Raw genomic sequence first — 13,212 nt, forward strand, 5'->3', positions numbered from 1 at the left:
TCTCAAGGCCTCGCGGCCTGCCCTTGAACACCGCCAGGGAGGGAGCAGCCACAGTCGCCCTGAGCAACCTGTTCCAGTATCTCACCACCCTCACTGGAAAGAACCCTTTCCTAACATCTAGCTTGAATCTCTCCTCTTCCAGTTTAAGCCCATTACCTCTTGTCCTGTCATTACAAGACCCTGTAAACAGTCCCTCCCCAGCTTTCCTGTAGGCCCCTTTCAGATTCTGGAAGGCCTTATAAGGTTTCCTCAAAGCCTTCTCTTCTCCAGGCTAAAGAGCCCCAACTCTCTCAGCCTGTCCTCATAACAGAAGTGCTCCAGCACTCTGGTCATCCCTGTGGCCCTCCTCTGGACTCACTCCAACAGTTCAGTGTCCTACCTGTGTTGGGGGCTCCAGAACTGCACACAGTACTCCGGGTGGGGTCTGACGCGAGCAGAGCAAAAAGGGGAGAGTCCCCTCCCTCGCCCTGCTGGCCACGCTGCTCTTGCCACAGCCCAGGACACGCTTGGCTGTCTAGGCTGCACATGCACACTGCCAGCTCGCTGTGAGCTTTCCATCAACCTAGACACAATTTATAGGATTGCAACAGCTCTTTTCCTCTAGTATTGAATATCTTTGCCTTTTTTTAAACAAATACTGAGGATTATTGGATAACTTAGGAAAAAAAATGACCAGAATGAAAACTGACATGATTAGATAGATCTAGAACACACCTAGAACTGATCAGCCCTAGATTTGAGGTTTTACTGAGTGACCATTTAACATTCAAGACTATAGCCCAGCAAACAGCTAAGTAATCCACTATCAAATGCAACTGTAGTTCATTTGATAGGCTATGTGCATGCTGTGGTTATCAGTAATTATATGTATATAAGCCCTCACATGCACCATCTTTCTGTGATGGTGAGTGTAAGCCAAATGTATAAAGCATCCCTTTAAACAGGGATGTTCCCTAAATAATGATATTTGACAAAAACCCTTCCTGAATTTAATTCAGTTCTGCTGTCAGCTGTTTGGGCTTTTTTTATTCAAGTCATAAGCATGCATTTTATTTTTCAGCCTTTGAACAGTGTTATTAAAGATCTCAGAACTACACACTACACAAAATCACATCCTTATAAAAATGTGCTTGAAGAAGGATTATTACTGAGGACAGATTTTTCTTTTTAGAACAGATGACCAAAACGTCTATGGAGCACACTTGATGTATATTTAGAACACCAGTTCCTTGAAACATGTGAGTGCCAATTTACTTCCTTGAGAGTAATTTCAAATCTCCATTTTTAAAACATGATCTATTAAATAAAGCAGACCAAAACAAAGGCAAAATTTTAGAAGATGCAATGAGATGTAAGATATACATTTAAAAGCACAAAATTAATGTCTTAGCATCATAGTTCACCATCTGATTGATGCCTATAAAATCACTAATCTCAATGAGATCAATTGCATTTGTGCAATAAGGGATATAGGCACTTTGCAGTTAACAGAACCATGTGCACATGTAAAGACTACTCAAATGAACAAGAATTTGAAGATTCAGGCCCTTTATATTACAGTTAAATGTCAAAAGTTTGGCCATACAATTCATGGGTTGGGCTAGTTTGGTAGTTTTGTTGTGGTTTTGTTTTTTGGGTTTTTTTTGTGTTGATATGCTCTTTGCACCATATTCTTCAAAATTAACTTCTCCCAAATATTTTTGTAATGTCTGCTTTAGAAAGCAAGCATCCTTAATCTTCATACTTCAAAAAAGGATCATTATTTAAGTATATATCCAAACAGTTCAAAGTAAATTAATATTCTTGCCAATGACATATGATAAGAACTGTCCTAGCTGATGAGAATATTAATAAGGGTTTGTAATCAGTGCAAGTACTGTGTAATACATTTTCTTTCTTTCTTTCCTTATTGTTTGATAGGGGAAGGTGATAGCTACTTTATAACTTGGGGGGGATGGGGGGGAGGGGGGGAAGGCAGGGGGTTTCAGTGATGAAAGAATATTAACACATGCATTTCTTAGTTCTACCTAAGTTTGAAGTGCTGGCAACCTAAACTACAGTCTCCTCAATTTGCTTGCTTGCTTTTCAACTGCACTCCTCAGTAGGTCTGTACTGCTGCCCAATGGCTATCTTTATACTCTAGCTGCTAAAAATGTTCATTAAAAACACCCCATCTTAACATTGAAGAAATAGTCATGAACAAAAAAAATGCCACAACAATTTGAAACGATCTCCTTTCGTCAGTTTCATCTACTCAGCAAAAGTTACCTCACACTCACAGTTACCACAACTGCTAGCACTTGTGCATGACAACCATGTAAAAAAACAGCCGTGGTTGGTTTGGGTTACATGTTCAAAGAAAATTTGTCACAGCTGCAAGAATATGGAGTGATATACAACACTAACAAACATCAGGCAAAGACCTTATTTGCTTGTTTGTTCTATTCAGCCATCTCAGTAGCACTGGCTACAAGCAGCAGCAGTAGTCCGTTCTTGCTGGAATCGGCCTTAATCTCAGACAGAAATCCCTGCGTGATGCCCTATATGTGTAGAAATCCCTGTATGGCACTCTGCCCTGTACATCTAGAAACCTCTGCATGGCACTCAGCTCTGTGATGCAGAACTCTAACAACTCAGAGATGCAATAGAAAATGCACCTGTGAAGCCAAGCACTCTACCAAGCTTGTGAAAGCTTAAACACTGGTGAAATAGCAAGACTTTTCATCTGCCCACACTTCCCAGTTCCATTCATTACAGACAACAGCAGTCCAACATTGCAACCTATAATACAACACAATATAGTATGATTAAGACAGAGATTCATTTTTACATACGTCTTGGAGGAAGGCCTGACATTCATCAATCAATACCAAAGGAAACAATCCACAACTTTGACAGGCACACAACCCCACACACACACATTGACCTTGGAGATGGAGATGATCCCTCTCAGAAAGGTAGTGTTTCACAAGTTCACAGTGTTACAGCATTAAACTGCTCATGAAGTAAAGTACTGCAGTCCTTCTGTTAATAGAGGCAGGCACAGGAACCGAGAAACATGAGGCTATGTTTTTAAATCCTCTTTAATTCCTACTTTGCTCACTACTGCCCAGAATGACCTTACATATCCCTTCTTCCCCCAGCTGGAATCAATTAGAGCTTTTTCTTGTCACCCAAAACTAGTATTTATGCAAAACACAGTGTCTGTAACATCTTTTGATACCTTTCTATGGTAGTTGATTTTGAAAATAAACTATTTGCCAACATTCAAACCTGACCCTGACAGCAAGTTTCCAATAAAAATAAGCCTCTGCTTTTCCATTCTGAATTCATCATCTGTGTGCAGAGCTATTTTCCTCTGAAGCCTGTGCACCCCTTTCCCAAGTGCTCCCTCTGTTCAGTGACCCGAGGGCTGACGAGCTTCCAACTTTGCTCTTCCTTTAACTGCCAGCTTCTCCATCCGTCTGTCACCCCACCACCGCTAACGTGAAGATATTAACCGAAAAAGACAACTAATATTCCTGCTTACCTTATCTAAGAGTCACTAAAGTCTGCAAGGCAGATAAAACCAGTGCCGGGTCCCCGTGCAAGAATCGCGACCAGGAACACCTCTTCGTCACACAAAGGCAGAAGCGGACGCACGGCGATCCGAAGCGGGAGCCAGCTAGTCCGGAGCAAACTCGCAGCAGTTCCCAGCACCACGCTTCCCGCCGAGACCCGGCACCCAGACCAAGCCCCAGGCACCGAGCGCCGCGGGGAGGCGGCGCGGGGCGCCCGCCTGCCCTTCAGCACCCGCAGAGCCGCGGACAGCACCGGCCCTGCTCGCCGCCGCCGAGTCCTGCCGCGCCACCGCTCGCCTCCGCTCCGCTCGGCCTGGCCCGCCCCGCCCCGGGCCCGCCCCCGGCCCGCGCCGCGCCCCCACAGCTGCCGGCATCGCTGTAATCGCACGGAAACTTACTCGCAACTCCCCCGCCCGCATTTGCACCAACGGCGACTGCCACAGTTTTATTTCTGTTGTTGGTTTTTTTTCTCATGGGGCGGGCTGAAGTAATGTCTCCTACTTCACCTCCCCTCCCTCCTGCCCTCATGGAGTTCACCGTTTCCCCGCTTGCGTCTCCGCTTTGCAGAGCCATTGCTGTCCCCCGGTCGCCCCCACCCGCCTGGTCGGCACACAGGCTGCAAAGCCAGGTCCTACCCGGGCGGCGGCGCGCAGCAAGAGCGCTTGGGGCAGCCAGGCTGCGAAGCACGGAAGCCAGCAGCTTCCACCCGGGGCACAGGAGATTATTTCGCTTCCACTTTTAGTGCGGGGTACATCTTATGCAATATTTATAAGCTTTAATATATCAATCGGCTATCTGAAAGCTCAAGCACGACGAAGGCGTTGCACAGCCTGTGCCTGTAATCCCCACCATGCAGAACAAGTTTCAGCGCCCGAGCGTTGAGGTAGAGTTCCTCACCGGTAACTCATGCCAAAACATCAGCGTGTTTTCGTGAATCATCTTTAGTCATGTAAAACATACCCTCGGGTAAGACTATTAATTACGTGCTCTAAAAGAAAGAAAACAGATACTTTCGGATGAATAGGAACAGACATGAAAACAGACTAAATCCCAGATGCTACTGGCCTAAAATATTAGAAATACATTTTCCAGATGTCAAGCAAAGAATAAATAGTTTGAAGTTGTTCACAACTTGAATCTGTTGTGAAAAAAACGGGTTTAGTTATTACTTTCAAATTAATTTATTGTCCATTCCACCACTTTTAAAGAGTAGCTACTTCATCTTCAAAATGAAGATGAATCTTCAAAATGAAGATAAAGTATCCTGTCATTCTATATTACCTGCTTCAGATCTTTTCCAAAAATGTGTTACAGATTAAAGTATTAAACTGTCTTTAAATCAGCCATTACTAGGGGTGAAGCCAGGTAGAGGTCAGCTGTTCTGACATGCACAAGAATGCTAGGTTAATTAGAGTTGTGTCTACGTGTAGTATAAACTTGTAGTGAGAAACAATACTGGGTAAAACTAGGTAAATCCTGTACTAAAATAATTTAACTAGTTAGCATAGGAAACAGTAAGACAGATAAGGTTAGATTGCATTATCACTATTTTGTAAGGGAGTTCTTATTCAACTGCTAATTAGGTCATGGCTCAAACTAGCACATTAACTTTTACTCACAAAATACAGAATATATAGCCAAATCAACCTGACTTTTTTTGATCCAACTCTTTATAATCACCAGTTATCATAAAGTCAGCATGGCTGGCACTTGCATAATACTTTTGAACCACTGTTATCATTTCTCTCTGCTTTTTTGTCTTAAGCCCTTCCCTTAAGCTCTTCCCCCCCAGCCCCACCTCACCCCCCCAAAAAAAAATACAGACAGACTAAAACTGCATTCCTTGCTTACATTTTTTAGGGGTACAAAACTGATATAGAGTCAACATTGCATCCTACTAGCACAGCTGCAGTAGAAACTCATCTGCAACAGAGATAAACCCAAGACTAAATGGAAATTAAAGTCTTGGGAGGGCAAACAGGGACTTTGCTCATTCATTCTCCTTTTCCATTATGAAATTATATGAAACAAACTTCAAAATCCTTTTTTTTTTTTTTTAATAAATCATTGACTAAAATAGTCAGGAAGTCTATCAAATTATTAAAGGTCTGACATACTCTAGCTTATTGCTTAGCTTTGCAAATTGGCAAAGAATCCCAAAACCGGTGCGTGGTAGTCAATGCAAATAACACATGATAAAAGTTGTTTAACAACCCACTCAGTATTTGTCCAAAACATTTGCTCTTATACTTTACAGGCTATATAAAACTGACTGAAATTAGAAAAATAGTTGCATTCTTGGACTAATTTGTTTCTCCAAGCCTACCTTTGTGGTAGAAGTCTCTCTTCTACCACAGCTCTGAATAATGTGTTACTTACTTTGTAAACAGCATTGTAAGCAAAAAGTGTGCAGAATTAGTGTAGAATTTCAGAAGTGGTTGTATTTCTTTGCTTGGCTTTTCTATTACTAACACTTCTAAAACTACTTCGAATATTAATATTCTTTTGTGCATGGGTTTTTTTGCTCATAGCAGTCAGTATGGACAAAAATATGAAGTTTCTGAATTTTGCACTGTTGCTTATACTTCACATTATTACAATAACTTGCATACAGCTTGGTACAACTTGCCACCTGGAAGTTCATCAGCAATATTTAAATTCTCTGTGATATATCTTTACACATTCAAAATGAGAAGACTGTTCCCATGAGTAGCTTTATCAAGTTACAGAAGAATACAGGATATTAAAATCTGATACTACCAAGTATCAATTAGTTGGTTGTTCCAGCTGACCTGACAGTTATAAGTAGTAAGGCCAATATTAAAAAAATAAAAAACAATTAAAAAAAAATTAATCACAAATACACAACACTTTAAACACATTTCTTTTGTAGCTTAATATCAAAAATAGCTTTAGGCAATTGGGCAGATTCAAGGATTAAAAAAAAAAATCTTATTTCAGAATACACAGTCTCAAGTGCTGCCTTTTCTAAAGTTTAATTTCCACTTCCTTTTCACAGATTATTCCTCCTTTTTTTTAATTCTTATTTTTCTTTGTGGTGTTTTTATTATGTTTTGTTATTGGGTTTTTGTTTGATTTTTTTTGGGGGGTTGGATGGTTTGTTTAGTTGGAAGACAGCTGCCCTTCTAGTGCAGCTGTTATTGGTGATCATTGATTAACTTGAAGTCCATGACAACAGAACAACTTTCAGGTTGCTCTGACATGAAATGGGATGAATAATTCTACAAATAGCTCTCTTTTGGATACACACAGCATCAAGTTTGGACACGTATCTTTCCCTCATCTTCCACTAGTCTAATTCACTGAAAAGCTGTTCAATATTTTAATGAAAGATGATAATGCATCCACTATAAACTCTGTCCTGATCAAAAAGCATAGTAAAGTGTACTGAGACCTGGACCAGTGCTTTTATAACAGCAGGGCATCATAAGCACCAGAATGGTAATGGTAGACACTGACAAATAGTACAGAAGAAAATTAGCTTACTTGTGGCTTGGAGAAAGGCTGTGCCAACCATCTGGCACAGGACATCTCCCAAATGACAAAAGGATGGTAAAGGCACATTAAGGTTTACTCCTTATCTCCTCAAAGCCAGTTCTCACAAACAGAGAAGGGAATATAGACTAACTTTCACACACAAGCAACCTTTGAAATTCATCAAAATAAATCAAGTGTGTACCACCAAGTAATAGATGTTAACTCAGAAGAAAAAAAATAAGAACACACAAAAAAACCCTAAAATCATGTTTAAAAAACAAACATCAGCAGACTCTGAGGTTAGTTCTGTAGATCCCTCCATTATTTTCAGTTATATATATGCTATATAAATTCACATCACTGGGTAACAACTTTGCAATGATCATGATTCTGATAAAATAATGTTTCTCCTATCCTCATCTTGTGAATACAACACAACAGCCAATTAAACAGCAAGGAGATGATACACTACAGAATATCCACGTCTAAAAATACTAAAAGTAATTTAATGATGAGGATGAATATTTAATTCATCATCCAGCCTTTTTTACTTAATATGGAATCAAATAATTTCATTATTCACTATCATTGAAACCTGAAGACATAATGCCATTCGATAGGAAATAACAAATTCTATTAAAAAATAAATTAGTAATTTAAAAAACGAAATAACAACAACAACCACGAAACACAAACACAAACCCATGCACAAAGAGAAAGCCGAAGAGGATTAATTTCGGTACTTTGTCGTGATGTTTATAAGAGATCTCTTAGGGCATCTACTGGGGAATCTTAATATTGCACTCTAAAGGCGCCTTGCAGAACGAGTCAGAAGGAACAAGTTTGGTGGGGTTTTGTTGTTGTTGTTTGGCGGTTTTTTGGTTGGTGGGTTTGGGGTTTTGGTTGTTTTGCTTGTTTCTCTGTCTCTTCTGAACAGTCCTATTTTGACTGACTAGAACATTTAAAGTAAACAACCAAATTAACATATTTATATTTGAAATTATTCATTGATGGAAGTTAAACAGCTGATGCTCTCCATTTGACAGCTCATTCAATCTTGAAAATTTAACTATGCATTAAGATGAACATACCATGCTATATTTTCTTATTTAGAAAACTGAATATATATTTTGAATGAAAAAGTTTCCAAAAAACATAGTGAGAGATTTATTTCATAAGGATTAGGTGCTAACAGGAATGGCAAAGGTGGTTTTGGATTAGGCTTGTTTAGTATTTAAGTGATTTAGTGTCTCCTTAGATACTCTGAATTTTTATTTTTTTACCTATGAAACATTATTGTGTTAATCCTGACATCTTTACACACTTGATATGATTTATTTCTGTCTACTAACATCAAGTATTCTCTATTCTCTACCTCATTTCCTCAAAGTCACACACATATGGATGATTTCTGGCTACACAGCATCTGTCTCTAGGTGTTTTAGGTACTTTATGATAGAATAGAAACCAATTAACTAATTTTACAGAAACAGTAACTTTTGAAATTTTATCCATGGAGTAGCAAGCAGGCAATATCAGCCTCATTAGGCTGGATTTATTTTTAAGCAGAAATTCTGTCAAGGCCTCTATCTCCTATCCCATATTTTTTATGTTTTTCAAGACATAGTCACAGCAAAACACTCACAAGCTCTAGGTAGGTCTGACTGATAACCTTGTGAAAAAATCCACCACAACACCACACTTGAGGCTGAGGCATACTGGCAAAATATCAACTACCACTGGAGTTTAGGTAACCTCCCCCAAACCAACAAAAATCCCATTGTGCAGCAATGGGTAGGTTTACTCAGCAATATGTAAAAAAGAGTAGTTTTATCAGCACAGCAAGATGCAACCTAAAAATATTGTTATGGAAACCAAACATCATGGACATTAAAAAAAAAAAAAAAAAAAAAGTGGAGCCTTTTATGGTAGTGTTCATAGGACCACAGGATGTTAGGGGCTGGAAGGGACCCAAAGATATCATTGAGTCCAACCCCCACTGCCAGAGCAGGACAATACTATCTAAGGCAGATCACAGAGGAACACATCCAGACAGGGCTTGAAAGTCTCAAGAGAAGGAGCCCCCACAACCTCTCTAGGGAGCTTGTTCCAGTGCTCTGAGACCCTTACAGTAAAGAAGTTCCTCCTTGTGTTGAGGTGGAACCTCTTTTGCTGCAATTTACACCCGCTGCTCCTTGTCCTATCACAGGGAGCAAGTGAGAAGAGCCTGTCCCCCCACTCCTGGCCAGCCTTCAGATACTTATAAACACTTATCAAATCTCCTCTAAGTCTTCTCCAGACTGAAAAGCCCCAAGTCCCTCAGCCTCTCCTCATAAGCCATGCCCTCCTGTCTCCTAATCATCCTCGTAGCCCTCCGCTGGATTCTCTCCAGCAGATCCCTGTCCCTCTTCAACTGGGGAGCCCAAAACTGAACACAGTATTCAAGATGAGGTCTCACCAGGGCAGAGTAGAGGGGGAGGAGAACCTCCCTTGACCTGCTGGACACACTCTTCCCAATACACCCCAGGATCCCATTGTCCTTCTTGGCCAGCAGGGCACATTGCTGTGCTATGGTTAACTTGTTTTCCACCAGGATCCCCAGGTACCTCTCCACAGGACTGCTTTCCAGCAGATCGCCTCCCAGCCTGTACAGGTGGAGTTTGTTATTCCTCCCCAGATGCAGGACTCTGCACTTGTCCTTGTTGAATTTCATCTGGTTCCTCTGTGCCCAGCTCTCCAGTCTGTCCAGGTCTCTCTGGATGGCTGCACATCCTTCAGCTGTATCAGCCAAGCCTCCCAGCTTGGTGTCCTCAGCAAACTTGCTGAGCAGACACTCTGTGCCCTCATTAATGTCATTGATGAAGATGTTGAACCAGACTGGTCCCAGCACTATTCAAATGTCAGATGTTCTCAAATGCTCCATTCAGTTTGTAAACATCCAGTCTGATCATTACAGCACCAGAGAATCATTTCTCCTACAATTTGAGTGTTCCTGCATTTCTCCTAATTCTCTGTCATGGAAATGAAGTGTGACAGCTTGTTTTCAAGTGTTGTGGTTTGGGGTTTTTGGGGGGTTTTGTTTGTTTGTTTTGTTCCTTTGGGTTTTTTTTCTGAGAGATAAGCAAATCTAAATAGTGATTGAGGAGGGACTCACACACACATAAATCTAAATTAATATACAGTCATGTAGACTAATTCACTCCTCGTACTTCATCTCGTAGTGTATCTAACTCCATCCCAAGTTGCAGAACCTGTATAAAGGAACCTGCTTTTCAAAGAAGGTACTTTCTAACTTTGAAGCAAGCAAGTCTGTGAAGTTCAATATCTGTACACAACAAGAAACATTTCCTACAGTTCTAAAGAACAAGGAGAGAATACAACGAGCTTCAAAGGCACATCTCATCCTGTCTGTCCTTGAAAGCAATTAACTTGTCTGAGAAAAGCACAAGGAATATTAAATGGGGCAAATATTCTGGCTTATTGTTTTTGCAACTTTGATACTGCAGAATTTTCCTCTTTGGGAGATAAATTTCATCAAAGGTTCATAATGATACTACAACTGCTATATGCAATAAAGAATGCAGCTCATTTTTCAGCTGGGAGACAATGTCATTGTCTTATATATCAGTTAGTTCACAGTTCTAGTTATCTAGAATCCTTCTTTGTGTTCCCAGACATTATAACAATCTGAATGAATCATAAAATGAAAAACAGAAACAAAAAAAGCTAAGACATTCAAGGAATAAGGAAATTTGCATCTTTGCACCCTAATCTCTCATTTACCCTTGCAAATACTGTCCTACCACTAGGCACTACCAAAAAGAGTCTAACCTTATCCACTTGACACCTGCCCTGCAGATACTGATAAGATCCCCTCTCAGTCTTCTCTTCTCCAGACCTAGGTTTTGTAGCCTTTCCTCATAGGACTGATGTTCCAGTCTGTTAATTGTCCTCACAGCCCTCCAGAGGACTCTTAATCATTAGTACCCTGTCTCTCTTGAACTGGGGAGCCCAGAACTGGTCCTGTAGAGAGGACTGAGATGATTTAAAAGGGCTAGTGTGCTAATTTAATGTTGGTAAATTCTAACACAAACCCTGTTATTTTCATACCTCTTATTTATAAGGCAGTTCCTGGGTGACTCTCTTTAGTCCATATCTGAGGCTACGCTCTAGCAGTTGGTCTATTATCTAATGATTCCTTACCCAACACAGAGAGGGAGTTGAGAAAAGGAAACAGAACCCATGGGCTGAAATGGAATGGATTTCACGAAACAGCCAGTCAAATACCAATACCAGCATAAAGTATACCAAGATCAACTCAGCCAAATGAATGTACAGCAGCAAACCCAGGAAGTCAGAAAGAAGTCCTGCACCCAACAGGAGCAGGAATCCATGCAGGACTTTCTCCAGCAACTTTACCCATTTATACTGTGACATTTATGATATGGAGTACACCTGTGAGCCAATTCAGGTCAGCTACGCCAGTTAACAGTAAACTTTTAATGGCCTGCAGACCATGGCCTAGAATTCTGTTCCAGCAAAATCAGGATGCTGGAACAGAATTAAATCTGTAAGCTTATGTTCTGTGTATATTTTATTTCATTTTTGTTCATTTTTCACAGATCACTCTATAAATTCTGATGTTCCTAAGAAACCACCATACTGGCAGCATATATGGTGTCATATGTTAATAGGAATAGGTTTCTTAAATATGAGGGATGTGAAAGCCTTACTTGAAATCTCAAGTTCTTGAACCTCTCAATGAGCCCATTTCAAGATTCAGTTAATTCTCTTTCCAAAATTGGCTAATTTAAAATGTCATACTTTTAATTACATATGATATACCATTCCATTAAAATTAAAAATCTATTTTCATTAATGCGGTTATCACAGTATCAGTATCACAGTATCATCAGGGTTGGAAGAGACCTCACTGATCATCAAGTCCAACCCTTTACCACAGAGCTCAAGGCTAGACCATGGCACCAAGTGCCATGTCCAACCTTGCCTTGAACAGCCCCAGGGACGGCGACTCCACCACCTCCCCGGGCAGCCCATTCCAATGTCCAATGACTCTCTCAGTGAAGAACTTTCTCCTCACCTCCAGCCTAAATTTCCCCTGGCACAGCCTGAGACTGTGTCCTCTTGTTCTGGTGCTGGCCACCTGAGAGAAGAGAGCAACCTCCTCCTGGCCCCACAACCTCCCCTCAGGTAGTTGTAGACAGCAATAAGGTCACCCCTGAGCCTCCTCTTCTCCAGGCTAAACAATCCCAGCTCCCTCAGCCTCTCCTCATAGGGCTTGTGCTCGAGGTCTCTCACCAGCCTCGTCGCCCTTCTCTGGACATGCTCAAGCATCTCAACGTCTCTTCTAAACTGGGGGGCCCAGAACTGAACACAGTACTCAAGGTGTGGTCTAACCAGTGCAGAGTACAGGGGCAGAATGACCTCCCTGCTCCTGCTGACCACACCACTCCTGATGCAGGCCAGGATGCCACTGGCTCTCTTGGCCACCTGGGCACACTGCTGGCTCATGTTCAGGTGGGTATCAATCAGTACCCCCAGATCCCTCTCTGTCTGGCTGCTCTCCAGCCACTCCGACCCCAGCCTGTATCTCTGCATGGGGTTGTTGTGGCCAAAGTGTAGCACCCTGCACTTGGAGCTATTGAACCCCATCCCATTGGCCTCTGCCCATCTGTCCAGGCGGTCAAGGTCCCGCTGCAGAGCCCTTCTGCCCTCCAACTCAGTCACATATGCCCCCAGCTTAGTGTCATCTGCAAACTTGCTGATAACTGACTCGATGCCCTCATCCAGATCATCTATGAAGATGTTAAAGAGGATGGGGCCCAGCACAGATCCCTGAGGGACACCACTAGTGACTGGCCGCCAGCTGGATGTGGCACCATTCACCACCACTCTCTGGGTCCGGCCCTCCAGCCAGTTCCTAACCCAGCACAGAATGTTGCCATTCAAGCTGCGGGCTGATAGCTTAGCCAGCTAAGTCATATTTTTAAATGTTGAGAGTTGTCCAAAATACCAGATTTTCTCCAAGTGCTTTACTCAAAAAGGTTAAAAAAAAAAAAGCATTGTCGCCTTCAATAATTCCATTAAAAATATATTTGTTCCCCCAGTATGCTCTACCTTTCATGTAGTTTTT

At 41.5% G+C, this 13,212-nt stretch overlaps 1 protein-coding gene across 5 annotated transcripts in view; it reads right to left on the reverse strand.

Annotated features, from left to right (window-relative positions):
• The window catches only part of FSTL5 (follistatin like 5), a 270,731-nt gene that overhangs the window by 235,167 nt on the left and 22,352 nt on the right, over positions 1-13,212 (reverse strand). The window contains exon 1 of one of the 5 annotated variants that reach the window (XM_064148748.1): positions 3,530-3,861. The exons of the other annotated variants lie outside the window; for them this stretch is intronic. The gene's annotated coding sequence lies outside the window, so the exon portion shown is untranslated. Of the gene's footprint in view, positions 1-3,529; positions 3,862-13,212 lie in introns of those variants that run through there. 5 annotated transcript variants of the gene reach the window in all.

This window comes from Pogoniulus pusillus, chromosome 9, assembly GCF_015220805.1.
Source record: "Pogoniulus pusillus isolate bPogPus1 chromosome 9, bPogPus1.pri, whole genome shotgun sequence".
Lineage (NCBI taxonomy): Eukaryota > Metazoa > Chordata > Aves > Piciformes > Lybiidae > Pogoniulus > Pogoniulus pusillus.